This window comes from Octopus bimaculoides, chromosome 3 (genome assembly GCF_046866305.1).
Source record: "Octopus bimaculoides isolate indiv1 chromosome 3, ASM4686630v1, whole genome shotgun sequence".
Lineage (NCBI taxonomy): Eukaryota > Metazoa > Mollusca > Cephalopoda > Octopoda > Octopodidae > Octopus > Octopus bimaculoides.
Window position 1 is genome coordinate 114,990,981 of NC_142930.1, and position 22,530 is coordinate 115,013,510.

Sequence of the window (22,530 nt, forward strand, 5' to 3'; positions counted from 1 at the left end):
GATGGACAAAAAAAGACACGAATAGGTAGACAAACAGACAGATAGATAGATTTATTTGTTTATAATAGATAGGAGTTATTTTCAGTCCACACTAAAATTACCTGTTTGTCCTGCAAGTCTCACCTCTCCTTTCTCGTCCTATCTCATTTTCTCCCCCCCCCCCCCTCATCTCTCTCTCTCTCTCTCTCATTCAATTTAAAGATAGGATAGTGGCTGGAGCCGGGGGTGGATGGGATTGTAGTTATGGTTATCGTCTATAGTAGGGAGTAGCTCTAGATCGTCGCGGAGCTGTTACTACTACTATTACTACTACGACGACGACGACTACGACTACTAGTAGAAGTACTTATTGTTGTTGTTGTAGGTATGTCGGACAGTGTTATCGAAGCGCATCACCGCCAGTGAGAAGAACGAAAAGATCGAAGGTGAGTATACAGAACCGTTCAAGCTCTCGCACTAAATGTTTCATGAAGTTTTGGGACATTCGTCCTCTTCACATTCAGGGTTCAAATCCCACTGGAGTCGGTCGTCTTTGCCTTTCATTTCTTTCTAGGTCAATTAAGATATGTAGCAATAATAATTATTTGTACTCTAGGCACAAGACCTTGAAAATTTTTGAGGAAAGGGGGCGGCTGGTCGATTACATCGACTCCAGTGTGTAACTGGTACTTATTTCATCGACCCCTGAAAGGATGAAAGGCAAAGTCAACCTCGGCGGAATTTGAACTCAACGTAGTGACTGACGAAACACCACTAAGCATTTCGCCCGGCGTGCTAACGACTCTGCCAGCTCGCCGCCCTGGAGGCACAAGGCCCGAAATTTTTAGGCCAGTTGATTAGATCGACGCAACTGGTACTTAATTTATCGACCCCGAAAGGATGAAAGGCAAAGTTGACCTCGGTGGAAGTTGAACTCAGAACGTAGCGGCAGACGAAATACCACTACGCATTTCGCCCGGCATGCTAACGATTCTTCTCTCCTTTCAGTAAAAGTCCCGAAATTTTTGGGGAGGGGGCCAGTCGATTAGATCGACCTTAGGACGCAACTGGTACTTAATTTATCAATCCCGAAAGGATGGAAGGCAAAGTCGACTTCGGTGGTACTTAGCATTTCGCCCGGTGTGCTAACGTTTCTGCCAGCTCACCGCCTTGGTGTGACGGTCAATATTAACAGGTCAATGTGTGCGGCGCTGAGGGCAATGAGTAAAAAAAAATCGATGGAGTCAGACGAAATGCTTAACTCTAGAAAAGGTTTCAGTCGTTGGACTGTGGCTATGCTGGAGCACCAATTTGATGCAAGTGTTTTAGTCGTTCATATCGATCCTAGTACTTATTTTTTAAAACTTTGGTGCTTATTTTATCGATCTGTTTGCCGAACATTTTAAAATATGGGACACAAACAAAGCACCGGTTTTTCTAGCCGTGTTACCTAAAGACAGGCATGGACACACACAGAGACATATATTTGAGCATTTATATATATAACACGTGTATTTATAACAATAATACTACCCCCCCCTACCACCATCATTAATACTACTACTACAGATACTAATGCTGCAGCTGCTTTATCGTTGATTAAAATTACAAGTACTTGTATCTCATCGGTAATCACCACCACCACCACCACCACCAACATTACCACTACTTCAAGAGATAAGCAAGTGAAAAATATGTATATTTGAAAATACTATCGTTTTATGGACATTAAGCAACAACAATATGACAGAGGGAAACTACATGAAGGGAGAACTTTCAGAACTTAACACTATTCAGTAGGGTCTTATGCTTGTGAGACTTCATTGCATTTAGAGTATTGTACTATCACTAAGTAATCTAGTCATTCGGCAAATAAAATGAAATCTATGCTCCGCTGAAAATGTCTAATATTGTAGTAACATGTTCTAAATTGCCTCCCTTGCTTGTTGAAATGTGTGGAAAAAAAATTATATTTGCGATTGCACTACTGTCGTCATTTTTTCATCGCCTAATTATTTTTAGATGGATTGATTTTTAATCAGCTATTTTTATGCTTACTGTTTTAAATATATTTATTTCTTTATTGCCCACAGGGGGCTAAACATAGAGGGGAGAAATGAGGACAGACAAAGGGATTAAGTCGATTACATCGACCTCAGTGCGTAACAGGTACTTAATTTATCAACTCCGAAAGGGTGAAAGGCAAAATCGACCTCGGCGGAATTTGAACTGAGAATGTAACGGCAGACGAAATGCCGCTAAGCATTTCGCCCGGCGTGTTAACGTTTCTGCCAGCTCGACGCCCTAAATATTATTTTCTACTCTAGGCACAAGGCCCAAAATTTTTGGAGAGGGGGCCAGTTGATTAGATCGACCCCAGTACGCAACTGGTACTTAATTCATCGACCCCGAAAGGATGAAAGGCAAAGTCGACCTCGGCGGAAAATGAACTCGGAACGTAAAAACAGACGAAATACCACTAAGCATTTCGCCCAGCGTGCTAATGTTTTTACCAGCCCGCCGCCTTACTGTTTCATGCCGAACCGCTAAGTTACGGGGACGTAAACACGAACATCAGTTGTCAAGCGATGATTGGGGGACAAACACAGATATATGCGACGGGCTTCTTTCAGTTTCCGTCTACCAAATCCACTCAGAAAGCTTTGGTCACCCTGAGGCTATAGTAAAGACACTTGCCCAAGGTTCCACGTAGTGGGACTGAAACCGGAACCATGTGGTCGGTAAGCAAATTACTTACCACACAGACACTCCTGCGCCTATTGGTGGAATATTTTCCGCTTTCTACAAAAAATATAGGCTCAGGGCGGCGTTGGGGAGAATAAAGTTTCACCCTTTTGAGGCGAGCCCAATAATTAAGGCCAGTCATGCCATTTATTTGTGTGATTAATCTCTGCGGTGCTTCAATCCTCATTATATCTTGTTATGTGTAGGGGGACCACAATCAGTAAAAATAATCGAAGTGAGACCAAGCAAACGTAGTGAAGAAAAGGATTGTTGTTTCATGATCTCTAGATTGAAAAGTTCTGAGGATCCATGTGCACATTCTACGTCTCATCTCGACTCTTTATGTTGATGTGCTCACTTTTGCTAAGGTTAGTGGCGACAGTTACGCCTAAGTCTCTGCTATGACTCGACGCTACGAAGTCTACCGACGGTAGAGAATGTCATTGTTTGTGTATGTTCCTTTTTTCCAAAGTGGATGAGCTTACACACACACACACACACATATATATATGTAAGAACGACCGTGCGAACCAAAAGGAGAAATGGTGACGAATGGAAAACAGGCTCCTTTTTTAAACGCGTCACACGGTCGACACAAAAATATGAAATGATAGTATGTTATAATTCTATAACATAGAGAACTAAGAAATTTGCCAGTAAGATAAAAGATAGGAACGCAACCGATAGAGATGAATAACAGTAAGATTTATTGGAGCATTAAACTGTATGTCTGTGTGTGAGTGAATGCGACATATTAAAACGCAATATAAGACAGGCCGTCATGTAAACAAAAGAGTGTGTGCGAGTAATACATGTATGTGAATGCGAGAGATACATAGTATTGATAAGAGTCAGTAACACGAATTAGAATTTACCAGTTCTTAATTAGAGTACACAGTAGTAAGTGTCTGTATATAAGAATTTAAGGCGTTAAGGCAGAGCGGTCACTCGTCGTGATGTTAGGGCTTCTATGTCGGGCTGGGTTCTTGAATACAGATGTTCTTCGCAGGCTGAATTCTGGCTGTTGGTTTCGTGGTGAGCAAATCACACAAACAGGGTCGAGAAGCTGCGGTGGTTGTTTGGTTAGCTGTTGGTAGCTTGTGTACGTGTAGAAGTCATGTTGACGCTGGCGGCGATGCTGGTAGTCGTAGTTGGACGATGGTGTTGATGTCGTCGCTGGAACTGGCTGGTTGGTTGGTGCTGTGTTACGCGTGTGTGGTCAGCGGCCAGATCTCAGAAGATCTGAGCCGCGACGAATTGGCGGGGATAATTTAGTCTATTTATAGTAAAATAGGGGCTCCAGAAGGCATCAGAAAAATACTCTCACGTGACCTTATTCGTGGCTGTGGTTGGTCAGTTTGCGTCCTGGCGGGAACGGTACGAGGCAAATGCCGCCGAAATAATAGTCAGTCAGGTGATGGACACAGCAAGCTGCTCTCTGCTACGCCCGCACTTGTTAATATTTATAACAGTGGGAGAGATGGTTTCACTACATATATATTATGTATGTATAATGGTCAAAGAGTGGTCATTGGTTTCGCACCTTTAAGGGTCTTAGCGGAATAGGTGACTCGTCAGGTGTGTGTGTCGATTACTGGGATGAAAAGCATTCCATCCGTAACCATCATGTCTTAGTGGATACCTAAGACTACTTTATGAATTGGTGATTTACGTATTTATGATAATGGGCGTGATATGGGCGTCAGGTAACCACATACAAACTGCTCTTGTTTATTAATATTATCATCTTTGCTACTGTTTACCCCCGTCCCCCGTATCATAAATTTCTCTTGTATTTTTCCAATACAACTATTGAATAGAATTGTCCTCTCTTCCAATTACAATCGCCGCCGCCGCCGCCCCCGCAGTCGTGGGTCGTCCTGGTTACCTTCACGCTCCATTGCTCCGCTCGTATTTCCAAACGTCTCTTCTCCTCTTTACGAACCTTCGTTCGCATTCTCCCTTTTTTCTTTCCCACGAATTGGATGTTTTTTTCTCGTCACCATCGTCCTTATTGTTGTTGTTGCAAACGGTTTTGTTGTTGAGGTTGTTGTTGTTGTTGGTGGTGGTGGCGTAGTTGCCGTTTTTGTTGTTGTTGTCGCTGTCGTCGTCGTCGTTCTGGTAATTGTTGTTTAATTTTATATTAGAGTTGCTCGGTCGAGCAGGTGAAGAGAAAGAACATGACAAAAACATTAACAACAAAACAAAGAAATAAACAAACAGAATCTGTCACATGGCTACTTAATCCCTAAATCACACAGACATCGTCACAAAGGTATTTCATCCATGTCTCTCCTTCCTCCACCATTATTATATGTCTAGGACTAAATTTTTCTAATATACCCTTACTTTTTAAACTGAGTGGATCTTGACTTGAGGAAGTTTTAATTGCTATTTCCAGCTGGTTTTCGAGTGGATTTGGTAGATGGAAACTGAAAGAAGCTCGTCGTATATATACACATACACACATACACACAAAACATATATATATATATATATATATATATATATATATATATATATATATATATATATATATATATATGTATGTATGTATGTATATATGTTTGTGTGTCTGTGTTTGTCCCCCCGGCATCGCTTGACAACCGATGGTGGTGTATTTACGTCCCCGTAATTTAGCGGTTCAACAAAAAAGACCGATAGAATAAGTACTAGGCTTACAAAGAATAAGTCCTGAGGTCAATTTGCTCGACTAAAGGCGGTGCTCCAGCATGGCCGCAGTCAAATGACTGAAACAAGTAAAAGAGTAAAAGAGTAATATATTGTGTGTGTATGTATGCGCGCGCGCGTCCTACCGCCGCTTGACAGCCAATGATGGTGTTTATGTCCCTGTAACTTAGCGTTTTGGCACAAAAGTCGATAAAATACCAATATAAAAATGAAAATTAACAAATTGTTGGGGATGATCCGTTCAACTAGATTTCTTGAAGACGGTGCCCCAGCATGGCTGCAGTCTAATGACTGAAACAAGTAAAAGATAAGCGTTAAAACATATAGGAAGAAGACACAAGAATGTCTTCTGCGAGGTATATTTCAATGCTTGACTCAACAATAAAATGGATGAGAGGGAAATATCACGGGGACGTCTTCTGCATACTAAATATAAGCAAAGTTAGGCCCCACCTATGTAATATACTGAAGCGAAAAATTTCTATCATTCCAGATAATTTAGACGATTAGTAGACAAAAACTCCCTGTAAGTGTATTAAGAAATCTAAATGAGAGGATACTTGCAAGGGAGGTAACTCCAATATGGAATTTATAAGAATTATTTTCCTTGTTGGTAGTGCTAGAATTACGTTTGCTACAGGAAAATTTTGTCTATACACAGACATGACAGAAGTAAATACACACTCTTATACTCGTTAAAATTAATTTAAATCTGAAATCATACATTCAAATTATTTATTAATTATTATAATGTGAATATCTAACGTTTAGTAGACATGCCCTTCCATTACATTTTTCAGTGTAAGGATCCTATTAGGAACGTTACTGATCAGATGATGAATATTCTCTTGAGGAATTTCTTGCCTAGTTTCATGCAGTAATCTCAAAAGATTTGGCTTTGAATATGCTTTGTTGCTCTTTTTATGAAGTGTTCGAAATGTTCTATTCATTATGACGCAGAGGTGTCCAATAGGGTTCATATCTGGTGACTGGCTTCGCTATGGAAACTTTTTTAACGCCATTCTCTTCCAGCCAACCTTGGGTCTTTTTAGCCGTGTGACAAGGACCCCCATCTTTCATAAATAAAGAGTCTTCTTTAAAATCATTTCACCGCTGGAGAAGATCGGAAGGAGTCCTTTCTGCAATATGGACACATATTTATCTGAGTTTATGTTTCCCTCACATTCCACCAGCTCTGATCGACCATTGCTCCAAATTGCTCCTCAGACTGTGTTTCGTTGCTAATTGCAATCTTTTCACGTCAAATTCTTGATCACACTGGACCACTGTCAGAAAATACAGCAAATTTGGACGCATTAGAGAATATGACTGTGGCCTCCCCACCATCTCACTGGCCCGATCTTTTCTCTGCTTGATATTGGCTGGTCGAAGAAGTGGCTTCCTTCTTACTGCTCTGATATAGTAGCCAAGCTTGCGGTGATACCTGACAGCTAGCTGTTCGGAGATTGACATCAACTTATTCTGCTATATCAGAAGCCTTGCAACGAAGATTATCCTCCACACTTCACTTAACAAAGAGAAGGGTCCTGTCAGAGGGCCCTGGTCGAGGTAATGTGAACTCCTTGCCCTCCCTGGTGAATTGCACAATCACTCTACTAACTGTAGAAAGTGGGATCCCAAGGTTTCTGCGATTTTACTCTGACTAGGTCCACTTTCAGATTGACACCAAATACGACCTCTTTGAAATTCGGACAGTCCCAAGCCTTCTTTTGTATGTGGCATGATTAAACAGTCACATACAGGAGCTAAAACATAAACATATCAAGTAATAAAAAAATACAAACTTTTTTCAGTTAAAATAAGCATAAAACGATGTTTTATAGGGTGTCTATTTACTTTTGTCATGTCTGAGTGTATTCTTTTCTATTCTAGGCACAAAGCCCGAAATTTTGGGGAAGGGAGAGTCGATTAGATCGACCCCAGAATACAACTGATTCTTAATTTATCGACTCCGAAAAGATGAAAGACAAAGTCGACCTCGGCGGAATTTGAACTCAGAACGTAAAGATAGACGAAATACCGCTAAGCATTTCGGCTGGCGTGCTAATGTTTCTGCCAGCTCTGGGAAGAGGTGGTTCACGTTAGCCTGGCCTCTATCCTTTGGTCGGCCCGAGGCTGTAGTAGAAGGTACTTGTCCAAAGTACTTTGCAGTGGAACTGAACCCTGAACCAAACGGTTTGGGAAGTAAACTTCTTACTGCACAGCCATGCCTGCGCCTATATGGACAATGTCATCACACAGCAAAGTTGTAAAGTTTGCAATCTTTCCTGCGGGAAAAGCATAAACTGAAATAACTTCAATGGATTATTGAAACACTCGTGAAGATGATTCATCTGGGATTTAACACGGTAGTGAGGCTGCGACTGCATTAGTCCTTCTTTCTTTCTTTCTTTCTTTCACCAAGCTCGCTAGCTGGGAATCGTGCCGTTTACCACTTGTACCAGAATGCTTAAGCAAACACGTTAACAATTGTGACCGCTGAATGATGCCTCTATGTAGTCACACAAGCGGCTAGAAATAACAGTTAAATCTTGCTAAAACCACGTCCTACCATCTTAAATAAAAAATACATTGCACAAAGTAGACCGATAAATATATGTATACTCATACATATCTTACATGTGCGTGTTTTTTTTTTTCTTTAGTTTAATGTAAGTTCTTCTTGAGTGAGTTGAAGCCGGTTGCTAACAAAGCAACAACATTTTTTGAGTTAAGCAAATTTGTAAATCTGTGGTTGAGTTGGTGTGATGGTTGAATAATCGATGCATACACCCAAGTGTGTGCATCTATTCTCCTAAGAATCTCACATGGAGAATTTCAGGAATGCCCATGTCTGTCTGTATGTTTGTCTTCTTTTATTTGTTTCAGTCACTGGATTGTGTTTTTTTAAAGCCTGGTACTTATTCTATAGATATCTTTTTTGCTGAACCGATAAGTTACGAGGGCGTAAACAAACCAACACCGGTTGTGAAGCGATAGTGACACACAGACAGATAGATAGATATGCTTTAAGTTTCCTTTTAAAAATTCAATTAACAAGGCATTCATCGGCCTGGGCTATTGCTGAAAACATTGCTCAAGACCATGTAGTGGGACTGAACCCGAGACCATGTGACTGCAATGCGAGATTCTTAACCACACAACTATGCTAGACCAGGGCTACTTTTCGTTTGAATACGACTTCCGTGTGGAAATCCTTTATTTAGATGCACTTGATAGTCATATATTTCAGTACAGATAACGAAAATGAAATTTCTACCTTTATCATCAACTACTGTAAACCGCCCTTTAAATAGCACTTCATACGTTTAATACACTATAATTTAGCCTACTGACTAGTGTTTCACTTCTGTCTAATAATACACATATACGACCATTGTCTTCTCTTCCTAATAAATTTGCAGCATTTCATAAGGTGACGAATTGGTTGAGACGTTGGAGTATTGGATTTATCGCTTTGCAGGGTTTTTGTTCCGGATTTCGGCATTTTAAGTTCAAATCCTGCAGCAGAAGTCAACTCTTTCATTTTTTCTTTTAATATTATCCGAGCCGTTAGGATAAAGTACCAATCTCGGCAGAGGATTAGTGAAATTGTTAGAGCATCAGTTAGTATGCTTTGTAACATTTGTGCTGGATTTCTGCGTTTTGAGTTCAAATCCCGCTGAGTCAACTTTGTTTTGTTTTTTAATATTTTCCAGGTCAATAAGGTAAAGTACACATCCTGGTAGTGGATTAACGAACTGTTTTTATCTCTTGGTCAGAGGAGAAAGGGCAGAACTCCCAACTGACCACTTATCCAGGAAGTTTGGAGGAAGAGTGAAATTATCCTTGGACCGAACTCCTGACCCGAATATTTGAATGGGTAATAGACTTGTCGAACAGGTACGTAATGGAAGGTCACCTATGTCCGGTATGACCATATCACATAGAAAACATTACTTGTCCCATCACCGAAGTTAGACAACATCGTGCCAAGTCAGTACTTAGATGGGTGACCGATTCTCTCCGATGGACAAACATGGTAGCTGGGGTAGGGTGGGGTGGGTGCGGTCTGACCTAGATGACGCTTTTATGGGAGCAGTACTTTGTAGCTTGCTGTATAAACCTCTATAAATAGTATTGGGACCGGGGAAGGGGAGCGGAAAGTCAAGGGCTACACCGGGCGGCACATACTTTAGTTACGCCACTGCTTATGCTGACCCCTGGTACAAAATGGAAGTGCCGCAGAGAATCGAACGTGTGAATAATGTTTAAACATTCTACTATAAAACAGCAATTAAGTCAGCTTGCTTAATCCGACTAGTCACCAAGTGCGAAAGATGCTCTTAAAATCTACTGTAAAACAATAATTAAATCATTTTAATTGACTTTAGCATTTTGTTTTACAAAATAAATTATAAGAAACAATAAAAACGGTAATTAAGTTATTGTAATAAATCTTAGTAGAACCACGGGCAATGTCCTCGTCAACATGTAATTTAACCGTCGTAAAGAAGTGAAAGTGTATTGTTCTAAAAAATGAAAGTAAATTGCGATATTTACCGAAAGTGACGACAGTGACATCCCATAATTTCATGTAAACAATGTGTGTGAAATAACCAATATATAAACATACATTTATTTAATATAACATGAAAACCGTACGTACATTTTAGTTCTCGTAACCCGCACGACCAATTTCTTCCACAAAATAAGGATAACTACGGCCTATCTGAGAAATGAGCCCTGCGAGGTGGGATGGCTGCCGCAGCGAGGGTCGCTAGCCATTCACCGCAGCAACGCCACCACAGTCATATCTGCAAAGTACGGCTGAATACGATATTTGTTCAGGGCTGTACTCCTACTCCGCCATCTTCAGCCGATTAATCCCTCTTTTTTCTTCTTTTCTTTACTTCCTTGAAATTAAATCGTGATTCAATCTTTAAGTAAATAAAACTAATTTCTTCATTTTGAGACTTTAACCCAAATATATTTCAAGGTCAAAGGGATTGCTTTCACATTGAATCATATTTCGAGAACAATACTAGCCAAGATGAAACAAAGCTGAAATAGTATCCTTGTGTCTCCTCACTGGCCGCTTACCCATTACTTTTCAGAAGTAAACATGTAGGTCAGGTCAAATCACGTTCACCTCGAAAAAGTATTTTTATATCCAGTAAGAAAAATAATAACCCGAGCAACAAACTGTGTTAGGAGCATTTTATTACAGACGAAGTGTTTCAGCAGTCTACGATCTGAGTTCAAACCACGTCGAAGTTGGATTCTCTCTCTCTCTTCGAGTTTACAATTGAATTTCAAGGCGTTGGAAGCAAGGAAATGATGTTAGCAATGTTTGTACATTTCTTAAATTAAGTGAAGGCGCATGGCTAAGTGACTAGGGGGTATTCGGCTCAGGTCATGAGTTCGATTCCCGGCGGACACTTTATTTCACGTTGCTCCAGTCCACTCAACTGGCAAAATAAAGTAGTACCTGCATTTCAAAGGGCCAGCCTTGTCGCATTCTGTGTCACGCCGAATCATGCTGAGAACTACATTAAGAGTATGCGTGTCTGTGGAGTGCTTAGAGCAACTTGCACGTTCATTTTACGAGCAGGTTGTTTCGCTGATGGGATCACCAGGAACCCTTGACGTCATAACCGACGGAGTGCTAGTAACACTTAGATTGAAATGAGGTAACTCCAAGAGGATTCGCCTGCGTGTTGCTATAATGAAACGATTAGGAGTAAAGCAACGATGCAGAAAAATGAAACGAAGATACTGAGAAAGGAGAAACATTATCGTTATCCTCTTTGCTTCGTTTCCAAACGACGACAATAACAACTCACTCCAAACACAAACAATCACAAACAAAAGGATATCAGAAAAGTAAATAAAAGGATTAAAAACTAATAGGCACAGGCGTGGCTGTATGGTTGAGGAGTTTGCTTTCCGACCATGTGATCTTGGGTTCAGTCCCACAGCGCGGCAAATAGGCATGTGTCTTTTACTATAATTTCAAGTCTAACACCCTTTTCAGTACATTTAGTGAACGGAAACTAAAAGAAGCTTCACACACACACATATAAGGTTCTGATAGGGTAGAAAGATGGGGTAATTCCATCGTACATTTTTATCTTTATTTACTTTTTTGTTTCTTCCCGATATAAGTAAAACACAAAATCTGGTAAACAATATAAGCCTACACCTTTTATACAGGACTGAAGAAGTGCCACTCTGATGTCTAAAACCGCAAATATTTCGTAAACTTTCGTTGGGAACTTTGCGTAAACAAATTTTGAAAGCAGAACTGGTACAGAAACAATTGTAATGGATCCCTAAAGATCTGCTAAGATCTATCTTTGTCTTCTTATTTGGATTGTGTGTGTGTGTGTGTGTTTGTCCCCACCTACCATCGCTTGACAACTGATGCTGGTGTGTTTACGTCTCCGCAACGTAACGGTTTGGCAAAAGAGACTGATACAATAAGTACTAGGCTTACAAAGAATAAGTCCTGGGGCCAATCTATTTGAGTAAAGGCGGTGCTCCAACATGGCCGTAGTTAAATGACTGAAGCAAATAAAAGAATATGCATATATATGTACATAGGTACGAACGTGTATATGTGTGCGTGCTTGTGTGTGTGTGTGTGTGTGTGTGTGTGTGTATGATTCTGAAGTCGACTCACTAATAAGTATTACCATCGCTTGTTAATGAGCAGCGAATCTGTCGTTTGTAGCCCAGTCGATGATCTGCAAACTTTTATAATGCGACTCTCACATGAATGTCCCATTTTAGTTCGATGCTTAAAACCATGACAATTAGCATTGTGTACAGACATGTATGTATCTTTTCAGGCCACCAATAAAAAGACGACTCATTACGTGATTGGCAGATATATATGTTCTTTTAAATGATAAAGATTTATGATTAGCTTGTTTTGTTTCGTCTATCGGTCAGTTGCTAATAAGACCAACCTTAGACAGCCTAGCTTAACAAACTGAAGATTTGAACGAATTAATGATAACAATGGTGTTGCCTCTTTTCGCATCTTGTCTTCCTTATGTTCAATTCTTTTCAAAATGGATCTTTTTGTTTTTATCTTTTACTTGCTGCAGTCATTTGACAGCGGAGATGCCGGAGCGCCACCCTGAAGACATTTTAGTCGAATGAATTGACCCCAGAACATATTTTTTAAAGCCTAGCACTTATTTTATCGGTCTTTTTGGCCGAATCGCTAAGTTACGGGGAAGTAATCAAATTAACACTGGTTGTCAAACACAAACACAAAGATATATACATACATACGTATATATATATATTTATATATATATATATATATATATATATATATATAGGCGGTGGGCTTCTTTCAGTTTCCGTCTACCAAATCCACTCACAAGGCTTTGTCCAAGGTGCCGCGCAGTGGGATTGAACCGGAACCATGTGGTTACGAAGCAAGATTCTTACCACAAAGCCACGCTGTCCTATCATTTGTAATATTTTCCAAACTTACCAAATGCGTATTGCTATTTTTTTTCCCGATTAAATTTAGAGCAGACTTACATATATTAACTTTGATTTGAAAATTAGTTTTCCTAGAACGGGATTATTTTTTTTCATCCTGACTGACTGGACTTTCTCCTCTCTTGGATTCTCATCTCTTCTCCTACCTTCTTCTCGGACCTTTGCCACTTCCCCAGGATTACAGTTGGAAATCTATACTTCTTGGATTCTACTACCACGGACCTTACTGCACACTCTGTCTGTCTGTCCGTCTGTCTATCTATCTTAACGCTTGAAAGGAAAGGAAAAACGCTCAGCATTTCGGACATTAGTTCTTTACCCGAAGACAGAGAAAATCATGGGGCTCCGGTGAAAAGCATCGTGCCATGACTTTTGTAGACCCTCTTAAAATGGTGAAATTGATGCCAATAGTGTTCCTATTGAGCCATTGCAAATCATCTGCAAGAAAGACATGAGCAGGAAGGAGTTCCAAAAGGTCAATGAGAGAAGGATTGGATGTTGTAGTATGTCGTCAGCAACTGGGGAGCTGACCGGAACCGTGAACTGACCGGAAGAGGAAGAGGGGCAGAGGGAGCCTCGATTGGGATTTCGTGCCCTTTTCGAATACACCACAGATGTAATGATCAGTGCCTGGCCTGATGGTGGGAATAAGATTACAAACACACACACACAACTCCTTTCGGGAATAAATGCAGTAATCCCTCGACTATCGTGGGCGTTACGTTCCAAAACCTCCGCGTTATGTGAAAATCCGCGAAGTAGAAACAGTACTGTATATATCATTATTATTATTTTTATAATTTGTATATATTTATTTTATTATAAATGCAAAACAACACCTCAGAGGAATCGATGTATGCTTAAATAATAAACTGCGATAGGTGAACCGCGATATGGCGAAGGATTACTGTATATCACGTACAGTAATCCCTTTTGGAGACAAAAAGTCGAAGACGGCGCGTGAGATTCGAACCCACATTTCCTGTAAACAAGGCAGGCATTCTACCATTGGACCAAAGCAACCCTTAGAATTTTTTCTGTCTATTTTTTATCCAAAAAGGTTTTTCGACCCAATATTTATCATTCTATTCTTTAAAGCTGTATGTGATGTATTTCGAAAATCATGGATCTTTGTCGTATTCGTCACTGCTAATAATTTTGTTTCAATTGTTTTCAAATTTGGTATATGGATTAAGTTTTGTATCCTAATTATGAAAATGAAATTCATTTCCCCCATAAATCCATAATCAAAAAGTTATTAGCCTTTAAATTTTGAAAAATTTAGGTATTTTAGCCAATCAGAAGCGAGTGTTTTACACATCACCGTGGCGAAGAACTGTTTCCATAGTAACTAAAGATGCTACGCATGCGCACAAGGAGTGTAACCACCAAATTGGGTGTAATCAACAAATTGAGAGTACCTGGGCATCTGTAAAGCGTGGAAACAAACGCCAGTGTGGGAAACACCGTTCCATAGTTCACTCTTATCTTTGTGAATTTATGTGGAGAAGGAGATATGAGAAAGATAATTTATTCTACAAAATCCTAGAGTGTATTGCAAACTTTCGTTCTTGAAATTTTTAAACTAATAAATGTTTTGACTGTTATTTCTAACACCCCTTGTTGCTTTGCTCGTAGCTTTTAAATATTTAATTTGCTCGCGTATGTTTTTCAGTTTTCACTGTTTATTTTGCTAGTGTATATTTTAACGTTCTGACTATCGTTTCTAGCAACTCCTGTTGGTTTGTTCGTAGCTTTTAAATATTTAATTTGTTCGCGAATGTTTTCGTGTTTTTCAGTTTACTGTAGCTAGTTTCATGTTTTGACATGCAGATGCCCCCACCCCCACCCTGCTGATGGAAAAGGCAGCGAACGCGCCGTTTTCTGATTGGCTGAAAATTTTGAAAATTATCAAACTTTGAACACCTGTAGTATTTTTGGAAAATTTTTCAGGAATAAATGAATAACAAATTCGGATTCAGCGTCAAAAATTACATCTATGATACATTAAATTAAAAAAAAAAAAATAATGGTAAACAGTGACGAAAACCACAATGGTTCAGAATCATTATTCCAAGAAAGACCATGCTTTTAAGGATCATTTCTTAAGTATGTGTCGCAACGGTATCCGATTATTCCCCCGCTCCCATCCAAACGTATTTCACATTCTCTTGAAAGTTTATAAAATTCTTATGACGCCAACAACATACAATTCTCATTGTTAAGAATAAAGTCTCCAAAACGAACAGAGAAATTAATCCAGAGGTAGAACTCCTGTCATGCCTCTAGGTGATGTGGGTTCCAGTCCCACGGAAAGCTTTCGACTATATATTTTTTTTATTCAAAAGGGTTTCTCAACCCAATATTTACATGCGGATCTTTTTTAAAACGGGGGCCACATTTTTCATTAACGAAACACTTTGAAACTTGGAACACTGGTAGAATGTGTCATATAAAACATCTTTTTCTCTTAGTCTTCTTAAAAAAAAAAGAAATCCATAAATTATTCCATGTTAAAGTTGTCGTATTTCTGTAATTTCAACCAATCACTGACGTCCATTCAGCCGATATACATTAAGTGCCGACTACATAAACAAACGATTCTGAAACAATTAACCCTAACCCTAACCCTAACCCTAGGGTTAGAGTTAGGGTTAGGGTTAGGGTTAGGGTTAGGGTTAAAGCAAATTTAAAATGAAAAAAGCAAATAAAACGAAGAATCGTTTGTTTATGTAGTCGGCACTTAATGTATATCGGCTGAGTGGACGTCAGTGATTGGTTGAAATTATCGAAATAAGACAATTTTTTACATGAAATAAATTCGAATACAAAAATATTTTTCTGTTCTATAACACAAAATAGATAAGTATACGAAGTTTGAAAGTCTTTCGGTACCAAAAACACTACGTAAAACATTAATGAAAAATGTGGCCCCCGTTTTAAAAAAGATCCTTACATGCTATTCTTTACGGCTAAATTTTATTGTGCTTCGAGAAAAAAAAAATTGACGCTTTCTCGAAAGCTTATAAAATTCTTATGACTTTAACTATACATGTACGTGTGTAGGAGTGGCTGTGTGGTAAGTAGCTTGCTTACCAACCACATGGTCCCGGGTTCAGTCCCATTGCGTGGCACCTTGGGCAAGTGTCTTCCACTATAGCCTCGGGCCTTGTGAGTGGATTTGGTAGACGAAAACTGAAAGAAGCCCGTCGTATATATGTGTGTGTGTATATATATATATATATATATATATGTGTGTGTGTGTTTGTGTATATGTTTGTGTGTCTGCATTTGTCCCCCCGACATCGCTTGACAACCGATGTGTTTATGTCCCCGTAACATTAGCAGTTCGGCAAAAGAGACCGATAGAATAAGTACTAGACTTGCAAAGAATAAGTCCTTGGATCGATTTGCTCGACTAAAGGCGGTGCTGCAGCATGGCCGCAGTCAAATGACTGAAACAAGTAAAATAGTAAAGAGCATACACACACACACACATGCATTTATATGTGTATATATGTATATGAATATATTAATATTTATATTGCAGCGTGGAAAATGTTTGTAAGCCATTCAAGAACACACACACACACACACACATATATACATTCCTACCTACATACATACAGACGTGTATGTGTATGTATGTATGTATATATAAAGAGAGGAGAGAGAGAGAGACAGGCAGACATAGATAGATAGACAAACAGACAGATAGATAGATAGAGTGACAGTGAGAGAGAGGGGGGAAGCAACAAAAGAAAAATGAAAGAAAGAAAGAGGTAATGAACGAACGAACAAACGAGGAGAAAATAGAGAAAAAATGTAGTGAAAGACTAAATATGTATAAAGGTGTACTTGGACGAATTGCTCGTCACAAATGAATGCTTTTTAGCTGTGCTTAATAAAGCTGAAATAAATACCTGCTGTATATGTGTGTGTGTGTGTGAGAGAGAGGGGGAGAGAGAGAGAGAGAGAGAGAGAGAGAGAGAGAGAGAGACCATTAAATAGAAAGAAACATAGGTACATAGAAATAGTTAATGTGAGAAATATATTCACGTATAGATACATACTTGTTGAATGATTGCGAAAAAATACCGACACATTCACACACACGCGCACACAGATTAACATACATACACACACCAACTCGTATGCATATCAATATATACACTCGTAAGCATGTGGGATACCTGACAAAAGATAGTTGTACATATGCTCACACTTAAGAAAACCGGTAGAAGCATAAACTTTCATATTCTCACACATACATACATGCATACCAGATATAAGCGCGCTCACATACACACCCATTCACATGCCTGCACACGCACACACATTCATGTGCGCATACACACACACAGTTATCTATATACACACCTAGATGCACACGTACCCATACACACACAAACATACACCTCACACAGACAAACGTTTTAAAATACCCGTATTCAAATCTATATTTTACAATAGCTGCCGTTTGAAAAGAAATCAAAATAACATTATTATCATAAGAAACCCTCTTCGTTGTCTAACTGCTACTACTACTACTACTACTACTACTACTACTACTACTACTACTACTACTACTACCAATAATAATAAAAGTAACAATAATGACAAATAATAAATAGTTGGCCTCATTCACTTTGGTCAAGCAGAAATTTAGCGTTGAACATTTCTTTTTACTTTAAGCTTATTTAGTTCATCCAATAATAAAAAAGAAAACGAAAAGAAAAAAACTTTTGTGATACAAAAATAAATAAAAAAAAAAAACCAGAAAAGAAAAGCACTAAAAAAAAATAAAAAAAAATAAAAACCAGATCTATTACCAAGTCATCATCGTCACCGTCGTCGTCGATGTCAACATGCTAATGAAAGGTTTCTCTTTTAACTAAAGATTACTTCTATTATATATATGTACATGTATATATATATACACCTTTAATTTGAACAGGTTCTTGGTTTAAAGAGAAACTAGGAATATCATAAATAGCGATTGGTTTTGAGATTACAAGTATAGTTTTATTATACGTATAAATTTATACACATACATATATATGTGTATATATTTATAGTGGTATATGTTCATGTGTATATATAAATATAAGCATATATAAGGAAGTGACACACGAAAACGTAAGTTTTTTTTAAAACTTTTATTTTTAATAATTATATATTATTTTGTTAATTTTTCATTTACTTTGTTCGTTGTTTGTTACATAATAACATGTAGCAATAGATAAATAAGATAAACGGTCCAAGAACTCTTGGATCAGCAGTACTTGCATTAATGTCATCAACAAGAAGATGAAGAACAACATGATAATCAAAAATAGATAACAATAACGAAAACTAAAACAATTCAAACATTTTTATTTGATTTGGAAATTAGTTACAAAAACTAGAAAAAAAAAAAAAATCTGAAAAAATCTAATTAATAAAATAATATTCAGAAGTAGGCGCAAGAGTGACTGTGTGGTAATTAGCTTGCTTACCAACCACATGGTTCCGGGTTCACTCTCACTGCGTGGCACCTTGGGCAAGTGTCTTCTACTATAGCCTCAAGTCAACCAAAGCCTTGTGAGTGGATTTGGTAGACGGAAACTGAAAGAAGCCCGTCTCACCCACACGTGTGTGTGCTTGCGTTGTTGTGTTTATGTCCCCGTAACTTATCAATTCAGTAAAACAGGCCGACAGAATAATTATCAGGCTTTAAAACAAGAAAAAAAAGTACAGAAGTAATGGGCTCGATTCATCATTCAATAAAAATTCTTCAAGGCAGTGCCCCAGCATGGTCACCTATGGCCTCTCTAGCAAGTGGACGTGAAACTCAGGGTTATCCCTATAGACCGGCCATCCCTATCTTTATCTATCTATCTATCTATCTATCTATCTATCCATTTCAAAATGTAACCTCATGTGAATCGTTGGCGATTTCTTTTTCTCCGTCTTCTTTTCCTATTGGATTTTCCTCTGTTTCTGAAGAAGAGCTTTGCTCGAAACGTTAAACTACCTTTCTTTCCTTCCCTGAGCGTCAGCTAATACTTCACATGTACCACGTCCTCACGTTGTTGTTATTTTGTGTTTGTTCTACGTTTTTATTTTATTTACTATATATATATATATATATATATAGTCGAGTAGGGTATCTTTGGTTATGGGATATAATTGATTAGGAAGTTACCAATGGTTTCACTCTCTATTAGTATTTACTTCTAAAATAAAGAGGCTACATGCTTCTGACCAGCAGGTCTGAGTTGTCAATATTGCTAAGTGAATTAGGAGACGTGAAACTAATGGTAACTTTCTCACCAGTTATATGCCATAACCAACGATATAATACTCGAATACATAAAATATAACTGCTCAAAATTTCGTTTAGAGAGTGCTTTTTTTCCTGACACATGGACAACTGAACGCTTATATTGTACATACATACGTGCATGCATGCATACATTTATATATATATATATATATATACACACGCATTCATATATATATATATATATATATATATATATATATATACACAAGCATTCATATATATATATATACACACACATACATACATTCATATATATATATATATATATATATATATATGAATGTATATATACATACATACATTCATATATATATACACATACATATATATACATACATACACATACACACATTCATATATATATATACATACAATCATACATATATACATACATTCATATATATACATACATACATATATATACATACATACATATATATATATATATATATATATATATATATATATATATATATATATATATATATATATATATATATATATACATATATTTACGAACGTATGAATGTACTTACGTTTGTATGTATGTATTTATGTATGAATAGACATATATAATACATACATGTAGATAGACAGATAGATAGATAGATAGATAGATAAATTACAGAGATCTTAATAAAACTATTGTGGATAACTCGGATTTGCTCCCAAAAATTCAAAGCCGACCGAAGTGGGTCGGAGGTTTTCGTTTCCTTATCTCGTTGTTCTGACTGTGAATTTCGCAAAATAATCGACTTTCCCTGTCGATCGATTGGAGGTGGATAAAATCAAAGCTAACCAGATGTATAAGTTTGTTGATTTTTCTCAATTACACACTCCTCTACAGCCGGCTTCTTTTAAAATCGAAAAACTGCGAAGCTCCTATGACGTTCGAAAACAGTTTTTTCACTCTCAGGATTGTCGTAGCCCGAAACAAACTATCCACATCAGTTATTGTTAAGACACTGCATCCTTCAAAAAACACCATGTTTCCCGAAATTCACTAACACGACTGATGTACCTATGAACCCTTTCTTTTGTTTTTATGGCTCTGCTACGGTCCTCTTTTCTGTTTCCGTGTGTTTTATTCTGTAAACAGTGCATGTACTTTTGGTGCTTTCTTTACTTGACTTTTCTCTTGCCGTTTTCTCTTCCCTCTTTTATCCTTTCCCGACAAGACGCAGTGCACCGAAGCACTCTTTACTGCAAGTTCAACATTAATCTGGCAGAACTGTTAGCATGCCGAGCAAAATGCTTAGCAGCATTTCATCCGTCTTTACGTTTCAAGTTCAAATTCCCTTGAGGTCAACTCTGTATTCAGGGTTGATAAAATCAGTATGACTTGAACACTGGGGTCGATGTAATCGATTAGCACTTTCCTCCAAAATTTCAGGCCTTGTGCCTGTAGTTGAAAGGGTTGTTATCAATTGTTTTACAAACCTGTATCAGCGAAAAATACATCGTAGACTACCATGTGCTTTAGTATAGTAATATTCGTGATATAAACACATACATACATACGACATTCATGTGTATATTTATTCACACATAATCAACTGTAAATATGCACACTCACATCAGCCAGAACATGTTAATCAATGCATATTCATCAATGTTTTGATTCTCGCTGTTTTGCGTACTCACTACAATTTAACACACACACAAAATATAATGTATATTATTTGTATATACTATCTACCAATCCCCTTCTTTTTCTCTCTCCCCATCCATCCACTCAATATCTATCTACCTACCTACCTCAGTGTCACCCCATCTTTAAGTATGAATCTTTCCCTACCATGCAACAATTACGCCCTTTTCTTCTGCTCTTGTTAGGTGTTGATCTTTCTGTAATCTTCATTCGATGTAATATTTGGAAGCATTTTCTTTTCATTTTCAGATGTTACATAATTCAATCTTAACAAATGATAAGAGAAGTGTTTGTTTTAGCTTTCCCTCTGTCATGCACATATAGCATTTATGTATCAGCCTCGTGTACTATAGCTTTAGCAATATATTTACACGATATATTTAGCAGTCGTGTGTTATGGATTCCCTATTAGTAGCTAGGCTTAGTTCTTTTACAGGATGCTTGGAATATCTTCGTATTGGTTGTGCAAGTCTAACTTGATTTTAAAATTTTTCTGCAGAATAAATCTACTGATTTATGGTTAGACTTTTAGAAGGCGGGGATAGATTTTTTAATGCATATACGCTAAACACGCTATTGTGTGTTCATGTTTGGGAATGTGTATGAGTCTATGAGAACAGAAAAGTAGATATGTATGTGGTGTGTGCTTATACACACACATATATAATACACACACACACACACACGCATGTATACATAATACATACATATATACACACATCTATCTATCTAGCTAGCTAGCTACCTATGTGTGTGTGTATAAACTCATATATAACAATATATTTGCATCACTCTCTCTCTCTCTAACGATGTATGTATGCATGTGTAGATGTACACACACTGCACATGTACGAGTATGTCTATAAGAGTGCGAGAACACGTGCAACACGTGTCTGTGTTTGCGCGCGCATACATACAAACACACATACATACATACAAGGCGGCGAGCTGGCAGAAACGTTAGCACGCCGGGCGAAATGCTTAGCGGTATTTCGTCTGCCGCTACGTTCTGAGTTCAAATTCCGCCGAGGTCGACTTTGCCTTTCATCCTTTCGGGGTCGATTAAATAAGTACCAGTTACGCACTGGGGTCGGTATAATCGACTTAATCCGTTTGTCTGTCCTTGTTTGTCCCCTCTGTGTGTAGCCCCTTGTGGATAGTAAAGAAATAACACATACGTACATATAAAACAGAACTCAATATTGTATTAACTATGATAAGTTAAATTTAACAGTTCAGTACTTCTTATTGATCAGTAGCTTTATCGCGGCAGGGAAATTTTGAATTAACAAAACATTAAGGGAACTGCAGAAATTATAGAGTGATCATAGGGTGACTTGTGGTTCAGGAAGGTTTTCTAACTGGGCGTGCAGGTGCAGGTTTATTTCTTTTAAGTTCATTTGGATTTCATATTTTTATATTTAGTATGAGGAATTAATGCTGTGTTAGTTGACTATGGTTGGTTGTATTTGAGTTTCTGTGCAGCTGCCGTTTGAATCTATCTATGTGTATGTATAAATGTTTTTCATGTACCTTCCAGGCATTCAGTTCTCAAGGATTCCCAGACGAATCCCTAGGTGAGACAGAATGTACTGTAAGCAGTCTGTATATA

The 22,530-nt window shown here is 38.1% G+C and overlaps 1 protein-coding gene across 7 annotated transcripts in view; it reads left to right on the forward strand.

Moving 5' to 3' along the window:
- The first annotated feature begins 230 nt into the window (after positions 1–230).
- Positions 231–22,530, forward strand: part of LOC106880479 (sodium-coupled monocarboxylate transporter 1) — a 176,379-nt gene continuing 154,079 nt past the window's right edge. For 5 of the 7 annotated variants that reach the window (XM_089349492.1, XM_089349490.1, XM_014930424.3 and 2 more), the window contains exon 1: positions 17,886–18,078. The gene's annotated coding sequence lies outside the window, so the exon portion shown is untranslated. Of the gene's footprint in view, positions 426–17,885; positions 18,079–22,530 lie in introns of those variants that run through there. The other 2 variants (XM_089349493.1, XM_052966176.2) reach the window with 2 other exon arrangements.